Raw genomic sequence first — 14,354 nt, forward strand, 5'->3', positions numbered from 1 at the left:
TTTTTATTTTTGGTTGCCCCTGATTCCAAGGGACGGAATCTCGTTGGCCCAAGGTTTTGAGGAAGTGCAATGCACTTGGATTTTCCCCGAGAGGTTCCTCCGAGAATTCATTATTTAATGCCCGGTCCTTCTAGTGGTTCGGGCTCTTTTTGCATAAAGTTCGATGCGCTTTTTTCTTTTTTTCCCAACCACTCGCTTTGACATAGATCCACGTAACCTAGACGCCTGCAAGAGGAGCAATTTATTTTATTATTGTCATATGAGCGGTAATGCGAGTGACGTAATCCTAGAATCTAGGAGTTTCACACGCGGCTCGGCCGGACATCGAAACGCCAGCGCACTAAGGGGTCGTCCGTCCATCTCGCACCACTCGGAGAGCTTCCATCCTGTCCGCCCATGCCGATTCGGGAGTTTGCCTCGATATGATCCGCATTTATATCATGAGTTGAAGCCCCTACTCTTAGGAGTGAGCATAAATGACCACATGAACTAAGAACTGCCTAAACGAATCCAAACTGGCCAGTTCAATCCAATTTTAAAAAGTGTTTGTCCAATTTTATAAAATTGGTTATTTTTTATTTGGTTCCCAGTTCCAAAAATAAGAATTGAATTGGATTGATTGTATATATATGTACATAATTCTTTTTAATATGTTTAAAACTTTGCTTTTCCTTTAGTTTTTTGGTCTGTAGGCAACGCATTTGTGGGACATCATTTGGAACTTGCATTCATCTCCATTCTATGTATGTCCTATTGAGTAAAATTTGATTTAGCAATGCCATGAGAGATATACTACATGGTAATTATGGGTTTTCCTCTCAGAAGTCGTAGAATTAGACAGTTTTATTGGACCACCTTGAAATAGAATTGGATTGGTTGAATTAATCGCTCTAAGCTAGTTCTCGATTCATATGTGGGATCAGATCGAATCGAGAATTGATCACCTCTACTTAATCCGATGACGGGTTGATCCAAAAAATGTGGGGGGTCAAAACGCAATTCGACCAAACTACGAGGGGCTCAAGCGCAAATCCAATCAAGGGCCCTAGTAGATCGATGGGTTCACGGTGGACTGTCATGTAGCGGGGGAGAGTCCCCCCTGCTGGCCGGTTGCTTTCCACGCGCCAATGCCGGGGGGGGCTCTGTCTGGGCCCCACGGCGATTAAAGCAGCAACCAAACCGGACTCGGAGATGACGGATCGGGCCCCACCTCGTCGGCCCCCGGCAAAAACAAAAGCCAATCGAAACTCGAAAATAAAAAGAAAAAGGACAAAAAGCGTGGGGGAGGGCGGGCCCCATCTGATGCGGGGACCATGGTGTCGACATTTTGCCGGAGGTCCCTGTCCCGCGGGCCCCGACCGCTGCCCGTGTCCGCGGTCAAGGCCCTCCCCTTGCCCGGGACACGTGGGAGCGCGCCAGCTGGAGCGGGCGGAGGGGGAAAGCATGATTGAGCCGCACGTGCTACGTGGCCGCCTCTCGCGAGCGGAGCCTGTGGGGGCCAGGCGGAGCGAGGGCGACAGGTGCGGCGGCGTCTACCGGGAGCCTCTTGTCGCGATCGGGTGAGCGTTGCTTGAATCGACGGCGGATGACGACGCCACGTCGTGTCGATAATTCTTATTTTTACTTCCTCTTTTTTAATGTGGTTTAGGGCGCTTTTCTTTATCGGCCACCCCGTGGAGTTCAATTATTTGCGCGATGGCTCTCGAGATTGGGGATTCAAATCGTGTGATTTGGGGCCGGCTTATAATTTTTTCCCGTAAATCAGGCTGTGAAAAGAAAAAAATCACATCGCAAAGCATCGGGACGGCCTCTTGATCGAGATTAATTTACAAAATTAGTCGGAGGAAAATTAAGAGTAAACATTTTTCGTAAAAAAAAAATGGTGGGTCGTAATCTACTAGAAGAATTCGACCCAATCACGTACAAACCAACGCAACCCAACATCGAAGCACGAGTGGATTCACACGAGCGAGCCGGGGAACGTGTCAGTGACTCGACAAAGCTTTATTAATGTCCAAATTACGTAAGCCAGCCATTAGTTTATTTTTGTCGATGACTTCTCGATTTCATTACCCTTTTCAATTGTTTTGTTTTGTTTTTTTTTTTGGTAAAAGGTAAGAATAAATTGTTTTGTTTTTATTTGTCATTTTTCCCTCTCTCTTTTTTTGTGATTTAGACATGTGGAAGAGCAAAGGAGATGACAAGTGGGTCTTTGTCAACCGGTCGTTTTGATTATATAACGTAGGCAAGAATATTTTGGGGGCGGTGGGTGGGGTGATGGTAACCATGACAAATGAATAAGCGACACGTGTGAACCTCGTATAAATCGAAGAACGAAATTGACTGTCTAACGATTTCACCGCCCAAAAAGCTTTCAACTCAACCAATCTCTAATTATGCTCGCAAATTGTTCCGTGACCCCATTCATCGAACGACAAAAAGGACCTTTAAGATTACTGGATCAAACAACGTTGTTGTCAAATATAAAATGTGATTGTACTGCCATGATTGGTCTAGAAGAGTGAAGTTTATGGGGTTTGAAATTGTCGGACATAGGGCTCGAACTTTCAATAACCATAACTCGAATCGAAGCTGTAGAAGTACCCTCTTTTTGTTTCTTTCGGGTTACCACCTTCGTTAAGTTTTATAAATTTAAGAATTTCAGTTTCAGAAATGTACTCGCGCGCTAATCTTATGGTATGTGTCGTTGAACTTGTACTACATATCAAATATCTTGCCATATCGATCTCAAATTTAGCAATTTCAAGGATTTATGAAGGTCTTTCGTCATTATGACTTGCCAGATCGGAGCTTTGCTCATTTTTCATGTCAATAGGTATCAATGATGAAAAAAGACCAAGAAGACAAATTAGTTGAGGTAAATAAATGAGATGCATTGCATTATATAGATAATATTGAAATTATGATGTAAGCCTAATTTTTAGTCCCACTGATGTCAAGATAATTACATGACGAGGATAAGAAAACAAAAATAGACGTGACAAATTGAAATAGTTAAATGGTTGATATTCATTTAGGCTAATAAAAGGAATAAACTCAAATAGATTTATTGGAAAAAAATCATTATAAATCAGTATCTTTAAATGTATTAGGATTTAGATGCTCCCAATTTAGAAGCAAAATTAGCTAATCTTTCCTGATGATAAAATTGGCGATTCAGATGGACTTTATTATGTCAAGTGTCTTTTCTATGAAAATTTATGAAATATATCATTGTGATTTAGGTAACTATGAACTAGTTTCCCTTTTTTTTTTCCATCTCTATATTGTAGAAAATACATAGTTTTACTTCATGAATCAGAAGATTTTGGACCGGAAACACAAAAGAGGCTACGTGTTATTAGAGAAATTAGTACATATTCAAGGTATGCTTTCTTCTCCCACCTAATTATTTTTGGCATATCATTTGCAAAATTCTTCTGCCATTCTAATACTCTATACATCTTTCGGAGTTGGCTATTGAGTTTGGTAGATTTTTCTCTTTTTTCTCTCGTTTCTAAATAGTAAAAATTCAAGTCGAAATTTTAGAAGTTAACGAACTTTTTGAATCAATGCTTTTGCACAACTTGCGTCCCCAAACATTTGGTTTGAAAAGAACCCTTGAGTTGAAGGGACATCGGCTCCCAAAATAAGTCACATTTGAATCATTCACCAGCACAAAAAAGTACAAAAAAGAAGAATTAGGTAACTTTGTAATTATAATATTTGTAGTCTCACGTTTATTTTATGTTAGCTTAAGAAAATCATTAAAGCAAACCTCGGACTTGACAAGGTTTAGTCAAATATCACCAATCACTTTTGATTTACATATAATGTCGATGAATGGCTATATATAAATAGAGAAAAGAATTGTGGGGTGGTGGTGATCATGACTAAGTGAAACGTGTGAACCTTGTATAAATAGAATTGCAAATAAGAGTACCACGAACAAAATTGACTATAAATAGTACTCTTGTTGATAGCACTATCTCAACTTACAATTCCACTTATTTCTGAAATTAAATTCATTCGAAGGATTCCGTTGTTAAGAATATGTCGTATTCGCACGATCAGTCTAGAAGAGTGAAGTTTATAGGTCTGAAATTGTTAATCATAGGCTCAGACTTTCACTAATAGCCATAACTCGCAGTCCAAGCTATAGAAGTACTTCTTTCCTGCTTCTTTTATTATCATCATTGTTGAGTTCTTCGGGAAAACGAACTTTAGTTTTAAAAGATACTCTTCTATATTAATTTTGTGACATCAATCATTGAATTTGTATTACATATTCAAACATATTGCTGAATTTATTTTAAATACAGCAATTTTAAGGTTTTAAGACATCACAACTCACAGGAAAATTGTCTAAAAGTCTTAAATCTATTACTTTTACCAATTCAATTCTAAACATTTCAACTTTGCCAATTGAATTATAAACCTTTTAATATTTTGTCAATTGAATCCATTCGAAATGACAATTTTAGCGAATTTGCTGACGTGGATGTCATCCATCCTACGTAACACTACTAGTGCATTTGACATGAACAAAATTTATTATTTTTCGAATTTTTAATTATTTTTGTATTTTTAATTTTATTTTTCATTTTCTTCTCTAGCTAGTCGCCTAGTCTTGACGACCGAGGGAGGCCACGACCGGTGAGGTCGGCCTCCTGGCCTCAGCGAGGTCACCCTCGCCGGGATCTAGCCCTCACTAGAGGCCAACGCAGGCCAGCCTCACAGACCTTAGGCAAGGTTGCCCTTGCCGAGATTTGTTCCCGTGAGGGCAACCTTGCTAGCCTTGGGCAAGCTCGCAGCCAACTAGATTGCCCCTTGCCAGATCCCAATGGGGCTAACCCTCGCCAGTCGTGGCCCGGCGGGCCGATGCGGGAGGCTGGGGGATCGACTAGAGAGGAAAAAAAAAAATTAAAAACATAAAAAAATAATTAAAGTTCGAAAAAAATATTAAAACATTTAAAACATTTTCCATGTTAGCATGGGCGTTCATGTCCCGAATTAAATTTAAAATTGTCTAGATGAACTTAATTGACAAAAAAAAAATGAAAATGTTTAGAACTCAATTGGTAAAATTGAAAGGTTTAGGATTGAATTGGTAAAAATGCAATAGGTTTAAGACTTTTTGGACATTTTTTCTCCACAACTCACCGGTTTATCATTTGTCATGTGTCAATATACATAGATGATAGGGCAAATTACGAAACAAATTCACTGAGGTTAATAGTAAGATGCAATTATATTATTCAAATAAAAAAAAAAGGTGAAACTTTACCATCGGCCTAATTGAAAAGTCTCCTTTGAAATCAGAATAATTACATACTGAAGATAAGAAATCGAAAGTACACCTAACAAAAATGAAATAGTTAAATGGGTGATATCGATCGAGGTCAATCATAGGATAAACTCAAATGTCAATAAGATTGATTGAAAAAAATAATTATATATTATGATGTAGATGCTCCCAACTCAGGAAAGAAATTTAACTAGATAGTCGTGATAATATAACGCGACACATCATCATGAAATAAATCATCATGTCAACTATTAATTTTATGAAAAATTATGGAATATTTCAGCATGAACTAGGTAAATTTTGAATTAATTTTCCCTTTTTTCCCTCTATATATATGTAGATGTAGAAATACATAGTTTTATTTTCACTAGTCAAAATTCAAATAATGCTGGAATATAAACTCTGACGAAGCTACCTATTATTACAGAAATCGGTACATATTTTGAGATATTTTTTTCTCTCACATGATATAGCTACTACATGAGAGGGGTCCACATCACATGTGACAGAAAATAAGATTTTTTTTTTTTTTTGCATTATTGGCGAATTTCTAATACTCTACCCAGCCTTGGGAATTGGCTACTGAGCGTTTGGTACATTCTCCTATATTTTATTTCGTTTCCAAATATTGAAAGGAAGATTTTCGTTTTCTAACAGAAATATATATGATGAAAAGATGTTGTAATAGTTCCCTTCTCCTTGATGAATTTTTACACAAACCTTGCATGTACTGTTTATACAGAGCAATTTTGAGCACATTGATGTGCTTATAGAAGATTTTTGGATCAATGATTCAAGAAGACAGGACAACGGAAAGGCGGAAAAGAAGTAATGGATTTATTAATCTTTCATATGTCATAGGATTTGAGGTGCTTGACGAGGGTGGACAACTTTTTCACCTAGCGAAAACTTGTCAGATGCTTAAAAGCTCTAAACACTCTATTATTGAAACGATGGATCTACCTTCTTTCTGTAAATGTACGAGATTCAGTATATGAGTTTGTATTGGATCCTTAATTATTGCCTTTTGTCTTTTGTTAAGATAAGTGAGTACTAGGAACAACTAAAATATTTAGACCATGCTTTCATTCGTGCCTAAAGTGATGTCTTGGGTAAGTTTATTTAACTTGAAAACTTCACAATAAGGGGAAATATTGTCCATGGAAATCATTTTCAAGGAAAATAGTTATTTTCCATTTATTTGGAGATGTATGGAAAGTGATTTCCTTTTTGCCAAAATGAAAAATCGTTTTCTCTTAATCTAGGCTGACAATTTTTTCTTTTTAGTCCATGAAAAAAATATTCCATAAATCAATTAGTTTTTTGTTATCAAATACCGAAAAAACAGTTTTCCTTCAAACAAATAAACCCTTATTATTCATGATTTCATGTATGAATTTTTTTTAATGAAATTCAAGCCAAAATTTACAAGTTTATGAACTTTTTGAGTCAATGCTTTTGCATGACTTCTCTCACCAAACATTTTCTTTGGCGAGAAGCCATAAGTTAAAGGACATAGGCTCTCAAATTTATGTTACATTTGAATGATTCATCAAAAAAAAAAAAAAAAAGTATAGAAGAATTAGGCAACATTGTGTTCTAGATATTTATATTTTCATGTCTTTCTTTTTAATGTGAGCTCAAGAAAATCATGAAGGCATACCCTTAAAATCAACAAGGTTGAGTCAATGATCACCAGTCATTTCATTTCCCTATCATTGACTCTCTCTCTCTCTCTCTCTCTCTCTCATCTATTTCTTTACTAATTCCCTAACTTGATCATTTCAAAGTAAACTGTCTACCTCTCAATTTATTCAAAATCATTTTTTTTTATATTACATACTGATTGTTCTTTCGTACACAAATGATGCCCGCCAAATTTAAATGCAATAAATAAAATTATTCTACTACGCTTTGCAAAATCAGTTCCACTAAGTAGAATCTAATGAGATCACTTATACCCTTAAGAAGTCAAGTCAACGTTTAAATCAACGGCAAAATAATTATTTAAGGAGCATTTTATGAGCATGGCTAGTTTATTCAATTCCCAAAAAAAAAAAAAAAATACAAGAGAAGTAAATGAAAATAGTTTTTTTTCAAATTCCTGTTTAATTCGATGAAGCTGTTCATGAAAGAATTACGAGTGGGTCCAAATTTACACTTCCATTATATTCGATCACTTGTTTTCATTTTTTCGCCTTTTAAATGGACTTAGAGTTATATAAATGCAGAAAATGAATGCACATTAAGGCTGCAATATCTCTTGAAACTTTCACAATCTCTAATTACCGATTTGTAAATTTATAAGTAATACTTTTATAATTTTCTGAAATTTAAATAATTTTTCTAATTTTTGCAAAGAAAATAAAATATATACTTTTGTTTTTATATTAAAGTGCAAACAAACATGCCGATAAAGAATATGGAAATAGATCGAAGATAACTGTCACGAATACGTCGAAACCTTTTTCTCTTAAGAATTATAGAAGAATGGATCAGCAGAAGGGCAATGATAAATAGGCCCACCAGTCTTATTTAATAACACAAAAAGGGAGAAAGTTCAATTATCGACAATACTAATAGTGATAATGATTATGGTTCTAGCAAATATAATAATGAAAATGACAACGTTACCACCACCATATAAATAAACTGGTCAATTTTAACAAGTTTACAAGTTAATCCCGGTTTTACTTGCTTTTTTTTTTTTTTTATAGCAAATTACATCCATCGTTCAATTTCCGGACTTTAAATAAACTGAATTTTCAAAACTTTTTTGGTTGGGTGATTCAAGTTTTGTAATTCCAATCACATCACTCTATAAATCATTCATGAGAATTTAGATAACATGCGACAAGAGTTGACGTGATAATTTATCTACATGCGATGTGTCATGCCTTGTCTTGATCTACATTTCACTAACCTTTTAACTAGTCAACAACAGTGTGACTTGATTCAATTCATTTCAAAGCATAATTATCAAATCGAAAGTTGTGAAAGCCTAAAGATCTCATTAAACATAATAAGGACCTGTATGAGTGGAAAGGTTAACCTTTTAATCCATTGCGTGGATGGAAAAGAAACATCTATATCTTACTAGCCATTACGTGCTAATGCACCGAGTCTCCTTATAAAAAGACTAACCTAACATCTAACTTCTTTGTGGAAGGAAGAAGTCCTGATCTCTACCTACATTTTAGAGTCGACGAAGATGGCGACTATACTACCAGGCAAAGGCGAGTAATAGATCGAATCATTCTAGAACCTCTCGATATTATTATGCGGATGTGCAATCTATTAGAGCCGTCATGCAATGAATCTTCAACGAAAGGAAAGGCACATGCTTGTAACTACATAAAAGACTGATTTTTTGCTGAGAAAAAGAACAAGGACATACATGCGTCCGCAACAATCCATTACTGACTAGTTCATCCATCAATCCGCCATAGGTCTACTTGAACTAGTAAAATGAGTAGGATGAGAATGTGAATGTCAATTAGCGAGGAAAGTTAATATGAGAGAATAAACAAAGATTTATATCGCGTAAAAATACCAACAAAAAATATTGTAAAAATTTATCGATGGTTCTTATTTCATGAGTTTGTGCAATTGTGCTTTTTCATGTATCGACGAGATTTTAATTAACTTAGAACAATCAAATCGGCCATTACATTATAAATTTTTTGACAATACTAGATCTATCACACTCGTTCATAGGATTAATCTATGGAAGGACGAGGCAAAAGACCACATGTTTTAACAAGTGGGTCGTACTTAAAATCTACTAAAAGTTCAACCCAATCAATTATCATGTCGAATTTTCATATTTCAATTTCCAGCACAAGTCCTTTAAAATATATCTATTTTCGGCCCCCACCAACTACGGGCCAGCAAGCCCCACATTGAAGCACGAGCGGACCCGCTCGTGCGAGCCGGGGAACGTGTCAGTGACTCGACAAAGCATTATATATGTTTTTATCATTGGCACGCCATTGCCCGATTAAAATGCGCGGGGGTAACTGCCCAAAAAAAAAAAAAAAAAATGCGCGGGGCCATTAATTTTATTTGGTCGATGTTCTCTCGATTGAAGAACCTCTTTCCTTTCTAGCTTTTGTGATTTAGACAAGTGGGACGGCAGGGAGGAAGGCAAGTGGGACTTCGTCAGCCAGCTGTTTGACAATTATACAAGTTCGAGCTGATTTTTCAGTAAAGAAAAGAGGGGGCCGACCTCAATTAGGGTTACATTACATGTATTTTATAAGAGTGATTGGTTGTGTGCAGGGTATAGATATAATCATAATTACAGAAAATCTCATGGTACATTTTATATGAAGTAATAATGAATTCATATTACCTCAATAACACGGTGACCCACAACATGATAATTAGCCTCTATGCTAGAATAAGCTATAGCGGATTGCTTCTGGAACCTCATGGGGCCCCATGTAAAAAAAAGATTGGTGCTTTGAGGTGAACTGTTACATCAAAAGACCTAACTTTGTTTGTATTTGCATAAGCCATCAATGGAGTGAGAGAATATTGTTTGAGAAGCAATCTGTGGGTGAACATGCTAGCTAAATACTAGTATATATGTGTGACAGCCTAGAGATGAGGTAATTTGAATAAATGCATGAACAGATTAATCAAATTCATAGCAAAGCTAATATTAGATCTAGTTGTGGATTCATACTGCATTGCGTCAACCATGTGTCAATAGAACGTCAGAGAAGAAAGAAGCTCACCATTGTTAAGGGACAACAGAGTCTTTGAGACTAAGGGAGTAGACACAGGCTTGATCTAAACGGGGTCAAACTTGCACAAAAGGCCCTCAACCTACTTGGCTTGAGATAAAAGTGTACCGTGAGAGCAATGATGAGAATTAATGCCGAGGAAATAGTGAATGGTCCTAAATCCTTTATTGCAAATATCTATGAGAGTCGATTAACCACGACCTTAATAAATGAGGAGTTTCACAAGCGATAATGCTATTATTAACATACATGAAAATATACAAATGACCTTGAGAAGAAGTATAGAGAAATAATGAAGAATCGACTTTACTTGCCATGAACCTGTAGACGAAAAAAGCCACACAAAACAATAAAACATGCACATAGAGCTTGTTTTAATTATAGATGACTTTCCAAAGATAGCACACGTGATTCCGGAACTCAAGATGAGAAAAACCAGGAGGCTGAGTGCAAATAAACTGCCAAAACATGCAGGCTAAAAGTCTCGTCATGGTCCACTTCGACCTACTTAAATCCCGTGCAACAAGATGACTTTTGAAGCGTTTGACAGCGCCATCAAATTTTCGTTGACCCTAAAGCTATATGCAAACCGACTAAATTCTTACAAACATCAAGAGGTGCAAGATCTTGCCTTTGATTGATAACCAAGGCATTAAATCCGCATGCCATGGCCTCTTTATAACATGGGTCAAAATGGCCTTAGAGTAACAAGCCGATGTCTCTTTACGAAAAGAGAGAGAAATTAAACTTTTTTTGGGGGTTTTAGAAATTTTAAATTTAACGCGAGTCTGCATTGGATGAGTGAGAAGAAGAAACCGAATGGAGGAGCTGAAAATAGATGTAGAGAGGATATGCAGATCTATTGTGGGAGGCATTTGGTTAGACGAAGAGATAGGTTGGAGCACAGTGAGTGTGATTGGGTGGGCTGAGGTTAGGGGAGATGCAAATTAGGAGGTTAGTCTAAAAAAGAGGAAATGTTGCGAAAATTTCTAAATTAGTGTCATCATGAGATTCGAAATTTTATTTAGTTTTCCCTTTTTTTTCTCATCTCTACATACGTAGAAAGTAAAAGATTTTATTTTCATGAATAAGATAATTCCATATTGTAAACATAAACAAGGCTATTTATTATTAGAGAAGTTGGTACATATTTTGAGATATAATTTTCACTACGACGTGATAGTAGTTGACATCGCATGCGAGAGAAACCATGTGCCTAATAATTTCTTCTCTCAGCATATAAATGGCGTTATGACGTGATTGTGGTCAACATCGCATGCGAGAAACCATGTCCGGCCATGAACTGTTTTAGTGAATTACTGGCAAAATTCTAGCAGTCTCTTTTGTCTTTAGAGCTGGCTATTGTGCCGGCACATTACTCCTATATATATATATATTTTTGTTGGAGGCCGAGACATGGCAAATAGCTGTGAACCCCATGTGACAACAGCGGGATGGCCTCACCCCAGTCACTTTTAATACACTTGGGGCAGCGCATCTCCTGATTTTAAACCCTTCACCTCTGAGCTAAGGATCGCTGTGAGGTATTCAGGCTGGAGCCACCATGGCACGGTGGTGGGTACTTCCTAATTTTTTTTAGCCCTAAACTCCTCATTATTGAAAAAGGGTCTAACTCCTTTGCGTGAATGTAGGATTTAGATATTTGTGATTTTTGTCAAAATCTTAATTATGCCTTCTATCTTTTGTTAACATATGACCATCGAGCGACTCAAATTCTTAAAGCATACATATCTTTTACGTATAAACTGAGTTGTAATTTTCATGATTTCAAGCTATTGAAAATTTTTAATAAAAATTCAAGTCGAAATCCATAATTTTATGTCCTTTTTTCGGCAGTGCTTTTGCATGACTTCTTTCACTAAACACTTGGTTTGGAGAGAAGCCATGAGTTGAAGGACATAGGCTTCCAAATTTATGTTACATTTGAATCATTCATAAATATAAAAAGTATAAGAATCAGGTAACGTTGTAATTCTAGATACTTATATTTTTCATATCTTTAATGTGAGCTCAAGAAAATCAGAAAGCCAAGCCTTAAAATCAACAGGCCGAGTCAATGACCACCAGTCTTTCCGTTTCCCTATCATTTACTCTCTCTCTCTCTCTCTCTCTCTCTCTCTCTCATCCTTGATTACTAATTTCCCTGACTTGACTTTTCGAAGGAAACGGCCTACCTCAATTTTTACATTTTTCATATGACCCACTAATTATTCAGTCTTCGTACACAGAGGATGCCCATCAAGTTTGAGGGCACCAAGTAGAATTTGTCTTAGACATCTTTGCAAACTCAGTTCCACTTCTAATTGAATCTGATGAGATCACTTATAAATCCAGGCAGGTATGTGGCACTTTCTTGATATTATTATTTCAATATGCTGTTAAGTTCGATCAAGCCATTTATGAAAGAATTACCCAGTAGGTCCAAATTTACACTTTCTTGAAATTTGATCACTTATCTGAACTTTGGCCTTTTGGACGAATTTGTTATTCAAATAGGAGAAAACGAATATAGAATGAGTCTACAATGTCTCTTAAAACTTCCATAGTCTACAATGTCTCTTAAAATTTCCATAGCGCCTAAATATCAATATGCATATCCAAATGTAATCTTTTCTTAATTCTCAGAAATTCGAACAGTATTTTAAGTCTTTGACAGTGAAAAATAGAAGACATTTCTTTGCTTAATCTAAAGGGTAAACGAACATGCCCATAAAACGAATGAGAAAAAGATTGAAGGTAAATTGTCAAGAATTAATGCAACCTGTATTATGAATACGTCGAACCTCGTTTTCCTATGAATTCAGGAGCATGGTTCAAAAGTAGGAAATCATGATGGCCATCGTTTTTTTTTTCTTTTTTGTTGAGGAACGAGTCATACGTACCGGCAGCCTAGCGTACAGAACTGGGAGCAACCCACCTCTCCCAAAACTGTAGGTGAGTCGCACAAGCAAACCACGGGAATTTGAACTCGCTCCATTCTAGAAGAGGGATTGAGCGCAAACCACTCGACCACCAATGGGGTGGGTGGCCTCGGATTTTTTAATACCACAAAAAAAAGAAGAAAGTTCAATTTTGAACAATTAATGATGATAATGATCTAAATTCAGTTAAATAATTTGGTTGATTTTGACAAGGCTGAAACAAATCGCGGTTTACTTGCCTACTTTTTAGTAAAATTACATGATCCATCATTCACTTTTAGGACTAATTTCGATAAAGTGAAAACTTCCAAAACTTTTCAATCGAGTGATTCAACTTTCGTAATTACCAATCATGTCGCTTTTTGAATCATCACAGTGAATTTGTATAGCGATGGTGGGAGATTGACGGGAGCTTATCCACGAAGGGGGCATACCATGCCTCCATCTGCATTTTATTGACCTCTTAACTAATTGACGACATCACTTCATTTAAGTCATTTCAAAGCATAATTAGCTAATCGAAAGTTTTGAAACCCGATAATCTCATTAAACATAATTTGAAGTGGAACATTAATGTTTCAATCAATCATATTGACAGAAAAAGGAATATCTGTATCTTTAACCATTACACGCAAAAGCACCAAGTCTCCTAATAAAAGAAGGGTTAATTACAAGCAAGACTACCTATTTGAGTTCTCAATTCCACCAAAGTGCTAACTTGGCATGAGATTGAGGCATAAATGAACAAGCCATTGACCCAACACTGCGAATAAATTGCTTACCTTACTTCATCGCAGAAGGAAGAATCTCAATCTCTACCAAAAATCCATAGTCCATGAAGATGGTGATTATACTCAGGCAAAGGCAAGTAATAGATGGAGCAATTAGAACCTCTCGAAGTTATGCAGATATACAATCTATTAGAGAATCTGATCACGTCTCCTTTCGTTGTTATTGCTTAGAATGATCCCTCTCTCTTAGGCTAGGAGAGTCATTAGACAATGACATAAAGTCAAATTTTTTTTTATCTTACGTTACAATTTTGCGAAGGTTACATGTTTGGATCTTATGGTGCACTGGGATTGAAAGTATGGAGCGAACCATTTACGTCTGGCCACAGTAGATTTTCATGGCTTTTCTTCAAGGGACATCAGGTTAGGTGACTTATCGCCTGATTTAAGTTTATGCATTAATTCGTAGCCATCTATTGCCAATTGGGTTTCGTTTCGTGGTCAGAGAATTACCAGAGACTTCGATTTTGAACTTTCATAACTAGAGGTGGCAAAATGGTGGACGCTTCTCAGCAGTATTGATTGATGCGTGTTAGAATTGAGTACGTACAATTGCTTCAGA

This window comes from Eucalyptus grandis, chromosome 5, assembly GCF_016545825.1.
Source record: "Eucalyptus grandis isolate ANBG69807.140 chromosome 5, ASM1654582v1, whole genome shotgun sequence".
Taxonomy (NCBI): Eukaryota; Viridiplantae; Streptophyta; class Magnoliopsida; order Myrtales; family Myrtaceae; genus Eucalyptus; species Eucalyptus grandis.